General features: G+C 41.2%; 1 non-coding gene across 1 annotated transcript; it reads left to right on the top strand.

Moving 5' to 3' along the window:
* Positions 1-1,075: 1,075 nt before the first annotated feature.
* Positions 1,076-1,182, top strand: LOC117275282 (small nucleolar RNA R71). The gene has a single exon (XR_004505446.1). It is a non-coding gene; the product is annotated as a small nucleolar RNA R71 (small nucleolar RNA).
* The last annotated feature ends 22,762 nt before the right edge of the window (positions 1,183-23,944 follow it).

Genomic DNA, 23,944 nt, shown 5'->3' with positions numbered 1-23,944 from the left:
AGCATATGCCGGCATTTGCTTCAAAGCATTTGTAAAAGGTATGTTAATGTAAAGCTGTTTTAAAATTTCTAGAAACCTTGAGAACTGTTTGTCAAGCTTCTCTTTTTAGCTTTTGGGGAAAGGGGAGGGGTACAGAGTAAGGAATTGTCATCAATTCATTTTATTGTACCTTTTTTACCTTTATCTTTTTGTTCTTTTAGAAGTTCAGAGTCTCTTTTTTTCTCACCTTTATTTACCTGTTCCACCTCTTGTGACTTTCCTTGTATATCTACATATGGATCATCAAGAGTTTTACCTGACCGCAAAGAGATGGCTTTGAGGTGTTCTTTTGGATTTTCTCGGTGTTACTTGGTAGAGAACCTTTTATTATTTGCCCAGACATGAGGGTTGCTAATTGGCTCATCTGGATTTCCAAATTCTTGATGGCTGAATTTTGACTTTTAACTTTCTCGTCTCTAGCCTTAATGAATTTGTACATCATGTCTTCAAGGCTTTGTTGATGAGCTCTTTGGGGTTGTTGTTGATATTGTTGAAAATCTTGTTGCCCTCTATTTTGATTTTGAAAACTAGATGGTCCATGCACCTATTGCTTTTGATTAAAAAAACTTTGAGGATTTTCAACACCATTTGGGTTACTCCATTGGAATCCCGGGCGTTTTTGTGCCATGGGACTACCAAATGGATAACTATTTCTATAACCAATAGCATTTGCTTGTTCTTCATTTTGCGTTGAAGCTTGAAACTCATGATTGTGATGATTACCTCTACAAACGTCACAGTTCTCATGTTGATATGATGATTGAGTATTTACCTGAAAAGCCTCAACTTTTTGTGTCAGGATTGCAATTTGTTGTGCTAATGAATTCCAAGCTTCAACTTGATTGAATCATGTTGCTTTCTTAACAATCATTCTGTCTGAGGGCCATTGAACAACATTTTCTGAAATTTTATTGAGCAATTGCATGGCTTCTGTAGTGGTTTTGCTCATTATGGATCCTCCTGATGCTGCATCAATTACATTTCTAGCAGCGGGTTTAACACCATGATAAAAATATATAAGATATCAGGATCTTGGATGCCATGGTGTGGGCATTTTTTTAACATTGCTTTTAATTGTTCCCATGCTTGGTATACAGATTCAGAATCTGTCTACATAAAAATATTGATTTCTTGCTTCATTTTAAATGTTTTTGCAGGTGAAAAAATTTTATTAAGAAATTTCTGAGTCATTTGGTCCCATGTAGTAACCGAACCTCTTGGCAGACTTCGCAACCATATTTTTACTTCACCTTTTAATGGAAAAGGAAAAATCCGCAACCTGATAGCGTCTGTTGGGACTCTATTATATCTGCAAGTTTCATCTAATTCAATAAAATCAATTAGATGGGTGTGGGGATCTTCACTCGCATCACCAGTAAACTGACATGATTGTCGAATGGTTTGAATCAAACATGTGTGAATTTCAAAAGTTGTTTGCTGCAATTGGTGGTCTCCTCACACTTGATTCTCCTTCAAAATGATCCGGCCTTGCATAATCTCTTAGTATTTTGTCATGTTGTAGAGCCACCTCATCGAACTGTTCTTCCACCTGATGTGGTGGAAGTTGGTTATTGTTAAGCTTTTCATTCTCCATTTCTTCACAAGCTATACTTTGAGGAGATGATGTTTATCATTTCCTGCGCAAACGAAGAGATTTTTAAATTTCTGGGTCGTAACTCACCAACTCTTCTGAGAGAACTGAAAGGTAGTGAACGAGACCCTACTGGTCTCTAGAATACCTGCTGTATGGGGTATCCTCTGGCACTTATCCAAGAAGCCATGTGCATCCTCTCCTTCTGTACCATTGAAAGATGGAGGCTGGAGTCTCCCAAACCTCTCCAATCTACGCTGCTCATCATCAGGCATGACAGGAACCACACCGTCCTGAGCTGCTGCAACAGGATGGGCTGGTGGTACCCCCGGTGTCTGGAGTCTATGTACCACCTGCTCTGGTATGCGGGCGGTGGGAGTCTGAGCATCTCCCCCATCCTGAGAAGTGGTTGGTGCGGCCGGAACAGAGACCGCCTGATCAAGACTGGTACATGCGGTCAGAATCTGAGCTAAGGCCTCCTGAAGGCCTGGAATCACAATGGGCACGGGTGGTGCCTGAGCTGGTTCCACCGGCTCATCCACAACTGTAACCTGCTCCTGAACTGGGGCAACTGGTGGATCCGCAGGTGCTGCCCTAGCTGTTGTGCGAGCTGCACCTCTGACCCCACCGCAGTCTCTACCGCGACCTCGACCTCTTGCGGCCCTGACTGGTGGTACTGGTGGCTTTCCATCCTACCTCGTAGTACACATCCTCACTATTTGTGAGATAATTAAAACAACAGAAATTTAGTTACCAGAATCAAAAGATCGCACAACAAGAATTTAAGAATGTGAAGTTTCCTAAGGGTTCGGCAGCCTCTCGAAGATAAGTACAAATGTCTTCATACCGATCCGCAAAACTCTACTAAACATGCTCATGACTCGTGAGACCTATGTAACCTAGGCTCTGATACCAACTTATCACGACCCAAAATCATAACCTGTCGTGTTAGCACCTATCGATGGTACAAGGCAAGCCGATTCTCAAAAATACTTTCAATGTTTTGCAAACGATAAGTCAAAGCTTTTACATGACAAAGTTTTCGTAAAAACAAGAGTTAAACTCAAAATACAATGCGGAAAAATAGCCCAAAACATCGGGTGTCACCAAGTCATGAACATCTAAACAACCAGTCTAAGAAACAATATCTACAAAAGCCTGCGTCAAAGTACCAATACAGAAAAGATAACAAGGAAGGAGAGACAAGGACTGCGAATGCCGGCAGCTACCTCGTGAATCTCCGATACTCAACCACGCACGAGATCAACGTCCTCCGTGACCAGAAACACCTAGATCTACACACGAAGTGCAGGGTGTAGCATGAATAGAACCAACTCAGTAAATAACAATAATAATTAAGGAACTGAAAGGTATTGACGAGCTATACAAATACAGTTCATTTCAGTAATTTCAACAATAAAAATAGACATGTTTCAATTACGGCTATTTATGTCAAGTCAGTTACACATTACCAAGTTCAGGTAAAACAGGATACAATATTTTCTAGAAGTTTTATAAATATGACATAAATCATCTAAGTGTAGCAACAAATGAAACAAGTGCAACCTCTCAGGGCAACAGTCCCTCAGGCTCTCTCAATAGCTCAACACTCGGCTCTCAGCCCTCAATATTCACGCTCAGTAGGTACCTGCACTCATTGGAGGTGTACAGAATCCGGAGAGGCTCCTACAGCCCAAGCGCTATAATCCACACGGACAACTCATGTTCTATAGTATCAATATGTGGATCCGTACAGACAACTCATGTGTTGCAAGAATAACTCACGTGCTATAGTGTCATATCAAGATCCGCACGGGCAACTCTCGTGCTATGGTATCAATACCTCACAAATAGGTTCTCGGACTCACTCAGTCATCAACCTCTATAGTCTCATGGCCCTCAGTAATAAAGGGGAATTAGCCCAAACCAAAATGATATAATGTATCAGCAGGGAATAACAGAGACTGGGGTATATTATGCAAGTAATACTGAGTACAAGTAACAATAAGCAGGAAGGTTCAATACGTATCATGACCACTAGGGTCTTTACATCACCCACACATAGACTAAGCATGATTTCTAGCATGATTCACTATCAAATTTTGACTGCGCAGAAAGGGCACATAGCTAACAACAAGTTTATTCAACTTTCCAATTTCACGGAATGGACCAAGTCCCAATTCCCATGGTGCACGCCCACACGCCTGTCACCTAGCATGTGCGTCACCTCCGAAGTACTCATATAATCCAATAATCCGGGGTTTCATACCCTCAGGACCAGATCTAAAACTGTTACTTACCTCAAATTGCGCAAAACTCTACTCCAAAGTGCCTTTGCCTCTCGAATCAGTCTCCAAACGCCCCGAATCTAGCCACAACCAGTACAATATAATTAATATAGGCTAAAGGAATCAATTCCATAAGAAAGACACGAAACTATAAGCCAAAATCCGAAATTGGCTCAAATCGGCCCAAGGGCCCATGTCTCAAAATCCGACAAGAGTCTTTTCTCGCTCGCATCTGCGGTCCCCAATCCGCAGATGCGATTACACCAGCAGCCCTCAAACTTCAATAGTTCTTCAACTTAAAATCTTGAACCGTTAATCACCCGAAATCAACTCGAGGCTCCCGGGACCTCAACGAAACATACCAACACGTCTTAAAACATCATACAAACTTAGTTGAATCTTCAAATCACCTCCAACAATATCGAAAACTCGAATTACACACGGATTCAAGCCTAATGAACTTCGAAATTTCCAAATTCTACAAATGACGTCGAAACCTATCAAATCACGTCCGATTGACCTCAAATTTTGCACACAAGTCAGAAATGACCCCACGAACCTACTGCAACTTCCGAAATTGGGATCCAACCCCGATATCAAAAAAGTCAACCCCCCGATCAAACTTTCCAAAAAATTTGACTTTCGCCATTTCAAGCCTAATTATACTCCCGACCTCCAAATCACAATCCGGACACGCTCCTAAGTCCAGAATCACCCAACAGAGCTAATGAGACCATCAAAATTCCAATCCAAGGTTGTTTACGCATAAGTCGATATCCGATCGACTATTCTAGCTTAAGATTTTAATTAAGAGACTAAGTGTCTCAATTCACTCTAAATTCACTACGGACCCTAACCAACTAACCCGGTAAGTCATAAAATAACAATGAACCAAACAAATGAGCAGAAAAGGGGAACGAGGCTAAAACTCTCAAAACGGCCGGCCGGGTCGTTACAGATTTGGTCCCATGAACCTCCAAAATCCATAACATAAGCATGTAACATATCCTCTAAGATCTGAATGGTGCGCTCGAACTGTCTGTCTGTCTGAGGATGAAATATTGTGCTCAGCTCAACCCGCGTGCCTAACTCACGCTGCACGGCTCTCCAAAAATACAATGTGAACTATGTGCCCCGATCAGAAATGATGGAAATGGGCACGGCGTGCTTGCGGATAATCTCCTCAATGTAAATCTGAGCTAATCTCTCTAAAGCAGAGGTGGTCACCACCAGAATGAAATGCGCAGACTTAGTCAATCGGTCCACAATAACCTAGATTGCATCATACTTCTTCGAGGTCCATGGCAAGCCTACCACGATGTCTATAGTGATGCTCTCGTACTTCCACTCTAGTATCTCTAATATCTGATTTAGTCCACCCAATTTCTGATGTTCATACTTCGCATGTAACAATTCAAGCACTGAGATACATAAGCAATGGTGTCTTTCTTCATTTTGTGCCACCAATAGTGTTGTTTCAAGTCACGGTACATCTTCGTGACACCTCGGTGAATAGAACAGCGCAAATTGTGCGCCTCCTCGAGAATCAATTCTCTCAACCCATCAATATTTGGAACACAAATCTGGCCTTGAAGCCGCATAACCCCATTATCAAAAATCACAACATCCTTGGCACCACCCTGTGCACCATATCCTTCAACACCAACAAGTGAGGGTCATCAAACTGGAAAGCTTTAATACATCTCAGTAATGAAGACTGTGCCACCATAAAAGCAAGAATACGGCTAGGCTCCAAAACATCTAGTTTCACAAACTGGTTGGGTAAATCCTAAATATCCATGGCTAGTGGCCTCTTAGCTACCGGTATATATGCCAAACTACCCATACTTTCTGCCTTTGTACTCAATGCATTCCCCATCATATTGGCCTTCCCCGGATGATACAATATGGTGATATAATAGTCTTTTAACAACTCTAACCTTCTCCGTTGCTGCAAATTAAGATATTTATGTTTGAAGATATGCTGGAGACTCTGATGGTTGGTATAGACCTCACAATGAACGTCGTACAAATAGATCTTCAGCACGTGAACAATGGTTGCCAACTCTAAGTCATGAACAGATTAATTCTTCTCATGAACCTTCAACTGCCGAGATGTGTATGCAATCACCCTGTCATCCTACATCAATACAGCACTAAACCCAATACGTGATGCATTACAATACACAGTGTAAGATCATGAACCTATAGGCAATACCAATACTGGGGTTGTAGTCAAAGCAGTCTTGAGCTTTTGAAAGCTCAACTCACACTCATCAGACCATCTGAAAAGGGCACCCTTCTGGGTCAATCTAGTCAATAGGGCTACGATAGATGAGAACCCCTCCATGAACCGGCGATAGTAACCCGCCAAACCTAGGAAACTCTGAATCTTTGTAGCTGAAGTAGGTCTAGGCCAGTTCTGAACTACCTCAATCTTCTTATGATCCACCTTAATGCCCTCGAAAGATACAACATGGCCAAAAAAGGCAATCGAGCCCAACCAGAACTCACACTTTGAAAACTTTGCCTACAATTGACTATCCCTCGAGGTCTAAAGTACAACCCGAAGATACTGTTCGTGCTCCTCTCGACTGTGGGAATAAACCAATATATCATCAATGAAAATGATCACACGAGAATCCAAATAGGGCTTGAATACCTGATTTATCAAATCCATAAATGTTACTGGGGCATTTTTCAAGCCAAATGACATCACTAGGAACTCATATTGACCATACCGAGTCTGAAAAGCCGTCTTAGGGACATCTGATGCCCTAATCTTCAACTAATGGTAGCAAGATCTCAAATCAATCTTCGAAAACACTTTGGCGCCCTTAAGCTGATCAAATAAGTCATCATTCCTCGGCATTAGATATTTGTTCTTCATAGTGACTTTGTTCAACTGCTGATAATCAATGATCCTCATCGTTCCATTCTTCTTCTTCACAAACAACCCAAATGCGAGACACTAGGTCTAATAGATCCTTTATCAAGAAAATCCTGCAATTGCTCCTTCAATTCCTTCAACTCAACTGGGGCCATACGGTATGTGTTAGATATAGATTTTAATGATGAAAAATAACATATTATTGTTTGTAGGGTCACTTGAGATGTAAAGAAGAATGCGAGCAAATATATCAATAATGTACGGACGACAAGAAAGGAAGGAGTAAAAGAACCAAGGCAAAATATCTGTCAAAAGAAGAAAAAAGGAAGGCCCAAGATTAAAGCGATATGACAACCAGGATAATGGGTATAACGAAAGAAGGACCAAAATTTAAGGAGATATGGACGAAAATTGCGCCTACTCTGATTACTGAGATATGTGTTGAAAAGGAAGGCTATCAATCCCATGGATCAAGGACAACCTAAGGACCAATTGTAGGGGATATATTTTCAAGAATGAAAAGACTGGTAGTCATGGACCATCCATGGAAGCTCCGCACTTATTCTTGGAATAAATCATAACAGATTCAACTCCATGGATCAATTCCCTTGGGATCACAAATCTCTCAATGGTCTGCCAAAGATACGTCAATCCATGTTTAAGTATATAATGCAGATTATCAAGGAAGAACCATTTACTTTGATCATACCAACTTTGTACTCTTTGTTCTACTCTAAACAAGCATTGTAATCTTAGCAAAGTTTACTGTGTAATCAGTAGAGAAAAGAAAGAGAGAGAAACATTGGTGAGGCATTGTATCAAAAATATCATGAGCAAAAATGAGTTGGTGTTCAGAGATAACATCAACACAATAGTACAAACCTATTCAAGGAGCTTTAAAGCGAGAACACCCTTGCAACCCAAGGGGACTGGAGTAAGATTCACATTGAATCCGAACCAGTATAAAAATTTGGGTGTGTTTATTTCCTGCACTTTACTTCTGCTTTCAGTTATATTCTGTCTTTATTTTCAGTCGACTAATTGGTAAACTAGTCAACTACTTAGGATACAAAAAGAAAAATCAACAATTAACCCCCCCCCCCTTGTACTTTCAGTATGGTGGAATAGAAATGAGCTGACTTCCCGGAGCTAAGTCAATACAGAAGTCGATGTCTTTATCGGGTGGCATTCCCGGCAAATTTGTAGGAAACACATCTGGAAACCCGTGTGCAACATGTACCGATTCCATGAAAGGAACCTCCGCACTAGGATCACGGATATAGGCCAAATATGCTAGATTACCCTTCTCGAACATACACCGAGCCTTCACATAAGAGATAACCTTACTAGTAGAATGGCTAGGAGTCCTTCTCCACTCTAATCGAGGCAACCCCGGCATGGCTAACATCACCGTCTTGGCGTGACAATCCAAAATAGCATGATAAGGTGACATCCAATCCATTCCCAAAATAACATCAAAGTCCACCATATCGAGAAGCAAAAGATCTACACTAGTCTCAAGGCTCCCTATGGAAATCACACAAGAACGATAGACACGATCTACAATAATAGAATCTCTTACAAGCGTGAACACATTGTAAGGCCCCGTAAGAATTTCACCTATAACTCGAGATTTTGCGGTACAGACTTTTTGGGTTGAACAGTGCGTCGGGGAGTTGAAGAAAAATTATTGCAGAGCAGGGTATTTCTGCGGTCCATTATGCGACCGCAGAACTGATCTGTGGACTGCATATCTACCGCAGAGTGAAGTAGAGAAATGGGTAAATTTTGGAAGTTATTTTAGAGTCAATTATGTGACCGCATAATCATTTTGCGGGCCGCACAACCGTCGCAGAACCAACACGATGAATTTCGGAAGGAGGTTCTGTGGTACTTTATATGACCACATAGTTGGTATGCGGATCGCAGACCTGTGGCATACCTGAACAGAAGTGCCCAGTACTAGAGGACCATTATGCGGTCCATTTTGTGGACCACAGAAGTGTTATGCGGTCGCATATGCGACCACAGATCTGTATCGGGGCTTCATTTTTCTAATTTTATAACTCGACCCCATTTTGTTTTATTTAGCCATAGGGGTCATTTTTAGGGGCTATCTAGTATTTTAGAGAGAGGAGAGAGCTATTTTAGAGGGATAAAGGGGAGGTTTCAAGGATCTTACTACTCAATTTGGATTAAGCCTTAAAATTTCATCTAAAGGAACTTGGTAGGGTTTCTAAAAGGTAAATATTTCTTCCCCCAATTCTCCAATTTTGAATTCTGGGTTGGTTATGCGTGATGAGAGTAGACATATCACATGAATGAGCTAATAGGGATTGTGGGGAAGTTGTTGGACAACCTTGAATTGGTTGAGGAAAGGTTGGGTTGTCATTGTAGAAGCTCTTTCCATACGAATTCCTCTAATTGTGCTTGTAATTCTCCCCTCTTTTATAGATTGTCATCGTTAGGAGTATCAGGACGTTGTTGTTACACCACAGAAGGCTCTTTCGAGGTATCAAGGCTAAACTCTTCTCCTAGTATCGGAATTCTCATATTCTTACAAGACTCAATCGTGTGTGGTTCGAACTTGAAACACTGTTGAGGTGGCATATTCAAGCTAGTAAATTGATTCTCAAATTGCATAACGTGTCCAAACCCTCATGTGTTAATTATTTTTTATTTTGACTTAATTATGTTATATCCCTTTTTGGGAAGAAAATTTTGTACGAAATCAATGTGATCAAATTCTTGTTTCTCATATGATGAAATCTTATGAACTTATACTTGTTAAGGACAAAGGTGCCAAATGGTTGATTTGAAACGAAATCTTTTGTAAAAACAATTATCATTTTGGGAATATGAAGTGTGGCATTGTGAATACACCTCCACCCGCACACATTGGGGTGAGGCGGCGGGGTCACTTTTTGTAGAGATTGTGATTTTGAGTACACCTCCACCCGCACACATTGGGGTGAGGCAACATGGCTTATTTGTGTAGAGCTTGTGATTGCAAATACACCTCCACCCGCACACATTGGGGTGAGGCAGCAGGGGCACTTTGTGTAGAGATTGTGGTATGGTGATTGAGGTCATATAGAGGATTCCCAACTTGAATTTATAAATGTTATTGAAAGCTTTAAATTAACTTGCTATTGTTTTAATGGCTATTTAATCTCTTTTATTACTTTCATGATTTGTCACATCCATGTTGTGCTTCCAATCCTTGAAGGGGGTGTTTGGTTTTCATACTAGTACTATTCGACTTGTACTAACGCCCATTTTGCTGGGGTAGATGCATTTTTAATGGATGCAGGTGCTTCCACAGTAGGCACCTTTGATCAGTGATAGCGGTGCACTCTTCCCAGCTGACTTGGTGAACCCCACTTCATTTTGGGGTCGTATATCTCTTGCTCCTTATGCAATTAGTTTTGAGGTACAGCAATAGCCTTGTTTCCGGCACTATCATTGTACTCCTTTGTATATATTAGATGCTTCATAGACATAGTGTGGGTAGTATATTGGTGTTGGGAAGGTCAAACTAGTAATAATGTATTTGTACCACATGTTTCACTTCAAACCAAGAAAGTTCTTGTATTGTGAGACTTAAAAATGATGTAACTAATGAAATGTTTCTTCTCTTTATTCATGGATGAGTTTGGATAGAAGGCATTGTACAGGCTTGCTTGGCCAGGTTATCTCGGTTGAGCGTCGGTCGTTCTCCTCGAGGTCGGGGCGTGACAACATAGACATGAGCACTCAAAGAATCACGAGGTATAACTAGATATGAAGAAAAATAGGATGACACGTATGAATAAGTAGAGCCCAGATCAAATAGAACTAAGGCATCTTTATAGCAAACTGGAATAATACCTTTGATGACAGCGTCAGATGACTCTGCCTCGGGTCTGGTTGGGAATGCATAAAAATGGGGCTGGGATCCACCACTTCGATCTCCGCCCCTCCGGCGACCTCTAACTGGCTGGCCTCCACCTCTAACGGCCTGACCACCACCTCTAGCTGCCTTACCTCCACCTCTAGCAGTTTGACCCCCGCATCTAGCTGGCTGACCGGACGGTGAAGCAACCGATATCGGAACTATGGCACAAGAACTTTATTGTGGCATGCCGTCCTGCGACCTAGGGCAAAATATATCAATATGCCTCAGATCTCCACATGTATAGCAAGCCCTTGGCCACTATGGCTGCTGAAGCTGAAGCTGAACCCGACAGTCTGGATACTCACTGTGATAGCTCCAAATCAGTTGTGCACTGATGAGAGCTGAAGGTGCACTGTAGGCTAGCTGCTTCAAACGATACCCATATGAACCACGACTACTTGAAGCACCGTGGGATACTTGGAGAGCTGACTGAATTAGCCTGAAAGGATAGCCACTACCAAATGAACCGCCGCCTCCATATGAGGTACCATTGAAATCACCGAAATGACGAGGCCTCTTCTCAAATATAGCCCCATATCTTGACAACGAACCATCTTGATCCGTCTAGCAATCTCTACCGCCTTGTGGAAAGAAATATCATCTCTCGTCCCTTGGTCATCAATAGCCTAATACTGAAAGTAAGTCTATCAATGACCCTCCTCACTCTCTCCCTCGTAGTAAGGAGTAAGATAACTGCATAGCGAGCTAATTCCATAAATCGGGTCTCATAGTGGGTAACACTCAAGCGACCCTGCTAAAGGCGCTCGAACTGCCTTGTGTACTCCTCTCTCAAAGTGAAAGGAATAAAATTCTCCAGAAAAAGGTGCAAAAACGGATCCCAAGTGAGGGGTGGAGAACCTGCTGATCTACCCCGCTCATAATCCTGCCACTACCTCTTGGCAGAACCGGTCATCTAAAACACTCCAAAGTCTACTCCATTGGACTCAACAATGCCTATGTTGCGCAACACCTTGTAGCAACGATCAAAATAATCATGTGGGTTCTTAGAAGGTGCACCACTGAAATGAATAGGGAATATCTTTGTGAACTTATCCAACCTCATCAATCCCTCAGAAGACTTCGCGGGCCTCTCCCTGGTCTGTATAGCAACAATAGGCTGAACTACCCCAACTGGAAGAACAGCTGGAGTCTGCTGTATAGGAGCCATCTGCTCCATAGTGTGAGTAGCGGGAGTCTATGCTCCTCCCACAGCCTGAGAGATAGGTGGTGCCACCAAAAATGCACTGGTCTAGGCCACACTCTCTATAAGGCCCACTAAGCGGACTAAAGATTCCTAGAGCACGGGAGTGGCTATAAATCCCTACGAGACCTGAGTGAGTCCAACTGGTGCTGTCTGAGCTGGGATCTCTTCCTCATGATTTGTCTGAGGCTCCACAGTGGATGTTGTTGCATGTGCTTTAGGCTGATATTTTCCCCTACCTCAGCCTCTAGCTCGACCTCGGCCCCGTCCTTTGGCTCGACCTCGGCCTCAGCCCCGGCCTCTACCCCTGGTACTGGATGCAAAAAGGGGCTCTGGATCCTACGCAGCTGTAGATGTCGTGCGTGTTCTCACCATCTGTGAAAGAGCAAGAATGATATAATTCAAACATCAATAATAGAATAAAATCGCACGATAGGGAAAGAAATAAGTGAAATTTTCCTAAATATCCATAGCCTCTAGAAGATAAGTACAGACGACTCCGAACTCATCCTCCAAACTCTACAAAGCTTGCTTATTACTCGTGAGACCTAAGCAACCTAGTGCTCTGATACCAACTTGTCACGACCCGAAATTCCCAACCTCGGGTCCGTGATGACGCCTAATATCCACTTGCTAGGAAAGCCGATATTAATAAAGTATTTAAACAATTTTTAACAATTACTATAACTTAATGACATTCAATGAGAAATAAACTCAGAATTTAACACAGTGAGAATAAAAGTAATACGATGCTAACTACTCCCAAAAATCCGGAGTCACAAGTACATGAGAAACTAGAAGTCTACAAGTATAGTATGAAATAAATACAACTGTTCGAATGAGATAAACAGTAAAGATAGGAAGTGGAAAGGCGACTTCAAGGTCTGCGAACGCCAATAACTCTACCTCAAGTCTCTGAAGCAAGTACGATCCGAGCAGACGCACCTCTAAAAATCGATGGGACCAATACCAGTATCTGCACAAGAAGTATAGAAGTGTGGCATGAGTACAAATGAGCCAATATACTCCGTAAGTGTCGAGCCTAACCTCAACGAGGTAGTGACGAGGCTATGACAAGACACCTATGTAAATTCTTGTATGAATATATATATATATATAAAGCAACAAAATAACAAGTAGAACGATAAGATATTAATTGCGAGGGGACATACGAAAGAGGTAATATCATGAAAACGGCAAGTACGAAATCACCAAACAACATCTTTCGAAATAAGCAACAGTGTAACCAAGTAAATCACCAAAATCGAAAATCAAATAAGGCTATAAAATAAAAATTGCACGGCATCACCATTCGTGCTTTTACTCTCTGGCACGGCATCACCCTTCGTGCTTTAATCCTCGCAACCTATCGATATATTATAATGAATGCAAATAAGGCTCGGCGTCACCCTTCGTGCTTTTCACTCTTCCTTACCAATCAACAATACAAATCCAAATAATAAATGCAAGGCGGGAAACAATTTCACTTCAATTATAGTGCCATGATATCAAACTCAACTTTAAAAATTTTCCAACATTTTCAAAATAAATAATAAATATGAGACGAATAATTAAAAGTAATAATCTAACCTAAGAATGTAGAACAAATTCAAATAAGCAACTTAGAACAAAGAAACAATTCCCACCCGCATGCCTTAATCCAATAACAACGCAAATGTACTCGTCACCTCACATATACGTCATTCCCACACATAATTCACGTCGTAAATAAACCAACAAGTCCTAATCCCTCAAGTCAAGGTCAACCACAAGTAAGCAATCAATCAACCACGGCCTTACCTTTTGAACAAGTCTCCAAACCATCCAAATATAACCAATTATCGATCAGATAATTCAAAATAATCTTTAGAAACTACACACGAGTGAAAGAGATTCAATCTTTAACGATTTTGGAAAAAGTTAACCCGGGCCCACTTGGTCAAAACTAGAGATTCTGACCAAAACTCAATTACCCATTCACCCCCGAGACCGGTTATGTGATTAGTTTCGAAACTCAACCTCAAGTTGAGGTCTTAATCTCAATTTTACAAAATCTCCAATTTCTACCCAAATCCCTAATTTCGACTATGAAAATTCTAGATTTGATGTTGAAATCACATGAAAAGTAATGGGTAATTCAAAAAAAAGGTTTAAAGTTGCTTACCAATGATTTTGGGGAGAAAGGTCTATTTGAATAATCGCCTCTAGAGTGTTTAGGGTTGAGAAATGGTGTAAAATAAGCTAAGTCCTGATTTTTCCCTCTTTTACCCATATGCGGATGTCCCAATTGCGAAGTCTTGTTCACAATTGCGAGCATCGCAATTGCGAGACAAAGGTCGCAAATGCGAACCCTGACCCATAAGCCCAAAAGTTGCACATGCGACAAAAGGTTCGCAATTGCGAACTGTTCCCCCTTTACAAATGCGGACAAATCCTTTGCAAATGCGAAGCTCACCCCTTAGAACACTAAGCCGCAAATGCGACTCTGAGACCGCAAATGCGACCTCTGATTGTTTGCAGATGCAAACTTATTCCTCGCAATTGCGAGATCACCCAGCCTAGGACCCTGCTCACAAATGTGATGTCTTGATTGCAAATGCGAGATATATAGACTACACCAGCAAGAGAAATGCACCAGCTATTCAAACTTCAACCAAACTTATCTGAAACGCATCTGAAACTCACCCGAGCCCCTCGGGCTCCAAATCAAATATACACACAAGTATAATAACATCATATGAACTCGCTCTAGTGATCAAATCACCAAAATAACATCTAAAATTACAAATTAAACATCAAAATGCGAAATTTCGAAGGGAAACTTAAGAACAACTAGAGTCACAACTAAGCGTCTGAATCATGTCAAACCAACTCTGTTTGACACAAAATTTTGTAAACAAGTTTCAAATAGCAAAATGGGCCTAACTAAAATCTAAACCCAATAGCCATAAAGTCAACCTACAGTTAAACTTATAAAAATTTTAAACGTTCAAGTTACTAGCTTTCGGCAAAATGACTCTAATCAAGTTAGGGACTTCCGAATTCAATTTCCGGCATAAGCCCATGTCTAAAATCACAATACATCACAAGGAACTCATAATGACCATACCGAGTCCTGAAAGCAGTCTTTGGGATATCTGGCTCCCGAATCTTTAACTGATGATAGCCTGAACGCAAGTCGATCTTAAAGAACACTCTGGCATCCTGAAGCTGATCAAATAAGTCATCAATACGTGGTAATGGATACCTGTTCTTCATTGTAACCTTGTTTAACTGGAGATAATCAATACACATTCGCATAGAACCATCTTTCTTCTTTACAAACAAGACATGAGCACCCAAAGGCGACACACTAGGCCGAATAAAGCCCTTATCGAGCAACTCTTGCAACTATTCTTTCAACTCTGTTGGGGCTATACGATAAGGTTGAATAGAAATATGCCGAGTGCCCGGTAACAAATCAATGCCAAAGTCAATATCCCTGTCGGGCGGCATGCCCGAAAGATCTGTTGGACATACGACTGCAAAATCCCTCGCTATCGGAACCAACTCAACGGTTGGAGTATCAACACTAACATCCCTCACATAGGCCAGATACGCATCACACCCCTTCTCAACCATTCACTGAGCCTTAAGAAATGAGAAAACCCTACTAAGAACATGATCTAAGGTACCTCTCCACTCTAGCCGAGGTAGACCTGGCATAGCCAACGTCACCATTTTGGCGTGATAATCAAGGATAGCGAGATAGGGCGACAACCAGTCCATGCCCAAAATAACATAGAAATCCACCATACTAAGCAATAATAAATCGACTCTGGTCTTAAAACCAATAAGAATAATCAAACATGACCGATACATATGGTCAACAATAATAGAATTATCCACGGGTGTAGACATATAGATAGATGAACTCAGAGAATCACGGGATACACCCAAATATGAAACAAAATAAGATGACACATAGGAATAAGTGGAGCCTAGATCAAATAAGACCGATGCATCTCTATAACAAACCGGAACAATACTTACGATAACAGAATATGATGTAACTACCTCAGTCCTAGCAGGAAAGCATAATATTTGGCCTGGCCTCCCACTCTGGGGCGACCTCTACATCTCCGACCTCCACGTCTAGCTGGTTGTGCAGGTAGGGTGGTAGCTGGTGCTGTAACCATAGCCTGAGGACCTGGTGGAGCATGCGGTGCCTGAAAAATCTGTGGAGGTGCGCCCCTCCTGAATCTGGGGCAATCCGTCACCAAATGACGAGTGTCGCCACACTCAAAATAAGCTCTCGGGGGACGTGGCTGCTGAAACTGGCCTGGGCCTGATCGTCTGGACTGACCACTGGAAGCACACCGTACAGAAGGCACACTAGACACTGGTTGTGCATAATAAGGATCCTGGGGCCTATTAGTGGACGAAGCACCGCTAGCGGCTGGAAGTGCTGAATGAACAGGGCGACCAATATAACCTCTAACCTGACGGGCTGCCATTGGGGCACGAGTACCACTATAAGTGCCAGAATCTCGATATCTCTTGGCATCACCATCTCTCCTCTTTATCCCGAGTCAGCATACCCTCCAACCTCCTAGCAATCCCTACTACCTATTGGTACACAATATCCATCCCCAACTCTCGGGCCATGCTCAATTTGATACTGGGGTTGATCCCCTCAATAAAACGACGAACCCGCTCTCAAACAGTAGTAACCAGGGCTGGTGCATGTCTGGCCAAATCACTGAAGCGGACCACATACTCTGACACGGTCATAGCAACCTAGCGCAAATTCTCAAACTTTGCAAGCTAAGAATCTCTGAGACTCTAGGGAACATACTCCCTCAAGAACATATCCGAGAACTGAGTCCAAGTAAGCGAAGCTGCCTCAGGCAGACTGTCCACCTTGTATACATGCCACCACTGATAGGACACCCCTCTACGCTGGAACGTAGTGAAAGAAACCCCACTAGTCTCCGCAATACCCATAGTACATAGGATACGGTGGCACTCCTCAACAAAACCATGGGCATCCTTTGATGCCAAGCCACTAAAAGTCGGTGGGTGATACTTCTTGTACCTCTCGAGTCTGAGCTGCTCCACCTTAGATATTGCTTCCCTAACATCGGGCTGAACTGGAGCTACCGGTTGCATCGGTATGATCTCTAGAACCTGGTCGACCTGGACCTGCTGCTTTTGGGTACCGACGACGGGAGTCTGTGCTCCTCCCCTGGCCTGAGATGTGGCAGGAGCAAGTGGTATCAATCCTTCTTGAGCCAAACTGCTGAACATACTCAGAAACAGTCTCCTAGAGGGTTGGTGCAGTAACAGGCGTCTCAGGTGCCTGCCCTCTAATTGGAGCTACTGGTGGCTCCTCTGTAGCAGCTCGTATAGGTGCTTTGGATGCACCATCTGTACGTCCTCGGCCTCTACCCCAGCCCCGGCCCCGGCCTCTCGCGTCTTTAGTAGGGGGCACGGGTGTCTGATCATCTGATCCAGCTGTACGTGTCCTCACCATCTGTGAGAGAATAGAAATACAGAAATTTAGAGTCCGAAACCAAAATCTCGCATGATAAGGAATCAAAGAAGTGAAGCTTTTCCTAACAGTTCCATAACCTCCCGAAGATAAGTACATATGTCTCTGTACCGATCTTCGAGACTCTACTAAACCTGCTTGTGACTCATAAAACCTATGAACCTAGAGCTCTGATACCAACTTGTCACGACCCCAATTCACCCTCTGTAGGATGTCGTGATGAAACCTAGTCTCTAAGACTAGGTAAGCCTAACAAATTTGCGAAATAATATAATATAAAACTGAAGCCCAATTCTCAACACATGAAATAGATATAAAACTGCAAATCAATAATTATAACTCCCAAAACCCGGTGGAAATAAGTCACAAGCTTCTAAGAGCAAATACTAAGTGTCTCTATATATCAGAGTCTAAAGAGAGCAAGGAAAACAACATAATAAAGATAGAGGGGGACTCCGAGGTCTGCGGACGCTGGCAGATATACCTTGAATTATCCACGTACAGTACAACTCACTGGTATCTAGTCTGATAGGAAAAACCTGGATATGTACAAAAAGATGTGTAGAGTGTAGTATGAGTATACCACAACGGTACCCAGTAAGTGCTAAGCCTAACCTCGGTAGAGTAGTGAAGAGATCAAGTCAAGGCCCTACTAGTTTAAAATAAAAGTAAGGCAGAAGATATAATAATAATTGAAATGATTTAGAATTTAAACAACTAGAAGTTTCAAAAAATAACAGCACAACAAATAGAGGTAGACAACAGGGGGCCTCCCGAGGTACCGCCTCGTAGTCCAAAATGTAAATATGCATGACAGGGGAATCTCCGAGGTACCACCTCGTAGTCCCAAAGTAAATATGCAAAACAGGGGGATCTCCCGAGTAAACGCCTCGTAGTCCCAAAGTACATATGCAATACAGGGAGATCTCCCAAGGAACTGCTTCGTAGTCCCAAAGTAAATATGCAAGACAGGGGGATCTCTCGAGTAAATGCCTCATACCCCGAAAGAAAATATGCAATACAGGAGGATCTCCCGAGGAACCGCCTCGTAGTCCCAAAATATATATGCAGCAGATAACCAAAGGAACAACGAATTTACAGCAAGAAATCTTACAATTAAAGATTTAATTCAACTCCAGGGAAGCACATAATTCAACTAAGCATGTTGCATAAATTGCAAGTAAGAGCTAAGGCACGTAGACATGCGATACTAGGCTAAACATGATCCCTACATATGCTAAGGCAACTCAGTTAAGGAAATTTAAAAGAAGACAACGCAACAAGAACCAAAATTTTCATATTTTTGCTCATGCACGCACTCGTCACCTCGCGTACATGGTGCTCACATATCACAAATTATTACAACAGTAAAAAGTTCTAAGGGGATTTTTTTTACCAAGGTTAGACAAGTCACTTACCTCAAATCTCGCTCAATCAATCGATAAAAATGCCTTTCCCTTGACTTTCCGACTCCGAGTGGCCCAAATCTAGCAAAAAGAAATTATATAACATGTATACAACTATAAGAAACTAATTTAAATCATAAATCTACGACTTTAGCAAAGAATCGAGAAATCTCCCCAAAAGGTCAACCCGGGCCCACGTCTTGGAATCGGGTAAAAGTCACAGAATACGAACACCCATTCGATATCGAATTCACCCATACCAAATTTACCAAAATTTGACACCAAGACGCCACTCAAATCCCCAAATTAAACTCTCCAAGTCCCTAGCCTCCAACTCCTAAATTAAACCTTAAACACACACAATCTAGGTGGGAAAATCAATGGGAAAACAAGGTTATTGATCAAAATAAGGTACAAGACACTTACCTCAATAAATCCCTCGAAACCTCTCTCAAAAATTGCCAAGACCCGAGCTCAAAATGTCCAAAATGATAAAAATCCAACCCTTAAGTTAATAGAGTCTACCTAGTGTTTCCGCTTCTGCGGACACTTGACTGCATTGGCGGTCCCGCTTTTGCGGGAATTTAACGGCTTCTGCGGTTTTTTCCAAGCTACCTTACCTCCACTTCTGCAATCTCCCATCCGCTTCTGCGGACACGCTTCTGCGGCTCAAGCGCACTTGCGACCTCCTTGTCCACATATGCGATCTCGCAGATGCGGAATTGTCCTCGCATTTGCGACCTCTTCCCACACTGCTCCAGCCCGCTTCTACGATCAACATGCCGCTTATGCGGGCTCGCAGATGTGGTCAATCTTGCGCATGTGTGATTACACCAGAACTGGTGCCTTCAGCCATTTTCATAAGTCCAATTTTGATTCGTTAGCCATCTGGAAACCACCCAAGGCCCCAGGAACCTCAACCAAATATACCAACCAGTCCTAAAACAACGTCGGTCCTTTAAATCTCATCAATCAACGCTAAAACCACCAATTGTGCACCGATTCAAGCCTAATGAAATTTAAAACTTCAAACTTCTACATCTGACGTCGAAACCTATTAAATCAAGTCCGATTGACCTCAAATTTTGCACTCAAGACATTATGGACCTACTCCAACTTTTGCAATTGAAATCCCATCACGATATCAAAAAGTGCACTCCTTGTCAAACTTCCCAAAATTATCCTATTTTTCAATTTTCTCCAATTGACACTAAAATGACCTACGAACTGCCAATTCAACATCCGAACATGCTCCTAAGACCAAAATTACCCTACGGAGCTATAGGAACTGTCAAAACTCCATTCTAGAGTTGTATTCATACAATTCAGACTACGATCGATTCGTGCGACTTAAACTTCTATTTTAGGGACTATGTGTCCCATTTCACTCCGAAACCAAAAATAAATCCTCCCGGCAAGTCACGTAACCACAAAATAAAATGGAGGGAGCAATAAATAGGGGTTTGGGGCTAAATTTCTCATAATGACTGGCAGGGTCGTTACACTTTATTTATTATATTTGAAATATATAAACAGACTAAAAATTATTTTCACACAAATTTAAAAGGATATTCCTTAGTTTCGGAAGATGAGAGTTGAATTCAGGGATAAGAATATACTTAGAAGCACATTAACCAGTATCATAATTTTTGCATGTATGGCGTTATTGTCAAAACTTCTATATACCATCTGTGTGCTATTACATAAGCTATTGGGCGTATCTAAGTTTTTCAATAGCATGACATGCATATTTTTCTTCAAAATTAACCTATATACAATGGAAGATCAATTTTAACTTAGTCTATTATATATACGGTGACACTAACATACGTAAGAAATAAGAAACTTGACAACAAACATGTAGGGTAGAAGGACATTTGGTATTAAAGTATTTAAGTATTCTTCGTGGTAATAATTATTGGTATCATTTTCTGCTGAGTCAAAAACTGAAAAATATTTTATTTTTACTATAAAATTTTGTAATTAACCTTTTATTTCGTTGATCAACATATTTATTTCTGTAAGCTAAGCTATCTTTTTAATTCTATCATTCGATTTGTACAAATTGCATTTTAATCTAATGATAGAAATATTTCTCTTATTAAATACACTACTATTACCATTGAAATTGATAACCAAGTATTCAGGAAGAACCAAATCATCTTTTATTGGATGCTCTTTTTCGTTTCTGATCCGAAGCAAGAAGACACTAAATTTTGGATTTGTTCTTAGTTTATATTTCTTGTCATATGAATCTTTTTCGTTTGAGGCTAGAAGTATAACTTTGGCAAGCTAGCTTTTACAGTCTCTGCTTTTGTCGATTTTGGAACTACTGGTAGTACTTGATAGAAATCACCTCCCAAACCATTAATGTTTCACCAAACGTGTAACGACCCGGCCGGTCATTTTGAGTATTATAACCCTGTTCCCCAATTTACTACTCAATTTATGCCTTACAATTGATTTATGACTTATCGGGTTAGTTGGTTCGGGTCCGGAAGGATTTCGGAATGAAATGAGACACTTAGTCTCATAATTGAAAACTTAAGTTGGAAAAGTTGACCGGGTATTGACTTATATGTAAACGACCTCAGAATTTAATTCTGATGATTCCAATAGCTCTGTATGGTAATTTTGGACTTAGGAGCGTGTCCGAAAATTTATTTGGAGGTTTGTAGTGGAATTGGGTTTGAAATGCCGAAAATTAAATTTTTGGGAAGTTTGACCGGGGGGTTTACTTTTTGATCTCGAGGTCGGAATCCGATTGTGGAAATTGGATTAGCTTCGTTATGTCATTTATGACTTGTGTGCAAAATTTGAAGTCATTCCGGATTGGTTTGATGTATTTCGGCACAAAATATAGAATTTGAAAGTTCAAAGTTCATTAGGCTTGAATTGAGGTGCGATTCATGGTTTTAGCGTTGTTTGATGTGATTCGAGGCTTCGACTAAGTTCGTATGATGTTTTAGGACTTTTTGGTATATTTGGTTGAGGTCCCGAGGGGCTCGGATGAGTTTCGGGGTGGTTTCGGACCATTTCTAGGCCATTATTAATTGCTGGTTTCTGCCTAGAGAGGTTTGCATCGCGAACATTTGGTCGCGTTCGCGAAGAGCAAACAGCAGTTTGGGGCCTTGTGAATCGCGATCGCGGAAGCTCTTTCGCGATCGCGTAGAACAAAATTTCTGTTGCACTGACCCAACTTTAAAAGCTTATATCTCGCAATCTATAAGGAATTTGGAGATGATCCAAAAATTAAAGTTGTAGCCCTTGATGTCTAGTTTTTAGAAAAGTATATCATTTGTCATTTGGAATTGTGTAGAAAAGGTTATGGTGGATACACTATAGGCTGTCTGGGAAGAGTTTGGAAATCTATGTTACACAAGGCTGACTTTGGAAGTTTATATCTAGTAATATATAAGGAATTGGGAGATTAAAACAAATGAAAGTTATAGCCCTTGGTATCTAGTTTTTAGAAAGTTAAACCATTTGTAATTTGGAGTTTTGTACAAAAGGTTATGACCATTATACTAGAGGCTATCTGGAAGAGTTGGGGAGTTTGTTCTTCGCGATCGCGATTGGTTTTCCGCAATCGCGAAGAGCAATTTTGGGGCTGAAAAATTTTGTGCTTCGCGATCGCGAAGAGTAAATGCTTGGACAGAAGATATATTTTGAGGTTTCGGCCATTTTAACACATTTGGAGCTATGGATCTCCGATTGAAGCGATTTTTTAGGTGATTTTCACCATATGGATTTGGATAAGTGATTCTAACTCGGTTTTGGTTAAATTATACGAATCCATTGTTGTTTTTACCGACAAATTAGTATTTTGGGTTGAAAATAGTAGAAAAATTCATAGACTTTAATTGAGGATTTGAAGGGCGAGTTGTGGTCGAATTTGAGTAATTTTGGTATGGTGGGACTCGTGGTTGAATGGGGGTTTGGATTTTGTAAGTTTTATCGAATTCCGAGACGTGGTCCCCACAGACGATTTTTGAGCTAAATTTTGGATTTTTATGAAAAATTAGTAATTTCTTATGAAATTAATTTCAATAAATTTTATTGACTGAATCAAATTAATTGTGGCTAGATTCGAGGCGTTTGGAGGCCAATTCACAAGGCAAAGGCATAGCGGAGTAAAGAATTACACGGTTTGAGGTTAGTAACACTTCTAAATTTGGTTCTGAGGGTATGAATTCCCGAATTTGGTCTGATATAAATTGTTTGGAGGTAACACACACGATATGTGACGAGCATGTGGACGTGCACCACATAAATTGTGTCTTGAATAAATCCTGTTCAGTTGTAAGATTAATGAATCATGTTATTATCTTAACATTCTCCACGTGTTAGAGAAATTGAGCTGATGCAACTATTAAAGATCATGTTTAGGCTACGTGCCAATATTTTTGGATCATGGGGTCATGTTGTTATTGAATTAATTATTCAAAAATACACATTTCACACTCAGTAATATTTGTCCATTGTGAGGATATTTATGGGATTGAGCTGCGCAACACACTAGGCCATAATAGCTTTATACAATATTATTATATGGATCGGGGTTGCCCGCCTGCAACATGCCTTATTGGCTTTATTATATAATGGATCGGGGTTGCCCGCCTACAGTAGGCCATATTGGCTTTATTATTAAATGGATCGGGGTTGCCTGCCTGCAGCTTGCCTTATTGGCTTTATTATTATACGGATCAGGACTGTCCGCCTGCAGTAGGCCATATTTGCTTTATATCACGCTTGAGCTGAAGGAGCCCCTCAGGAGTTTGTACACACCCCTAGTGAGCATAGATGATTATATATATTCGGGATGGATTTTCTAGGGCATGGACTTGCCTTACTTATTTATATTGTGATGAATTTACCTGGACATGGATCTTGTCCGTATCATTTACATTTGGGGATAAATTTCTCAGGGTTGGATTGGCCCTATACGGTACAGAGAGACTGACTATTAGTCGATGTATATATATATATATATATATATATATATATATATATATATATATGGGATGGAATATCCCTGGGCCGGATTGGCCGTAAACAG

This window comes from Nicotiana tomentosiformis, chromosome 12, assembly GCF_000390325.3.
Source record: "Nicotiana tomentosiformis chromosome 12, ASM39032v3, whole genome shotgun sequence".
Lineage (NCBI taxonomy): Eukaryota > Viridiplantae > Streptophyta > Magnoliopsida > Solanales > Solanaceae > Nicotiana > Nicotiana tomentosiformis.
The sequence above is the reverse complement of the archived record's forward strand: the minus strand, read 5'-3'. Positions and strand labels throughout refer to the sequence as shown.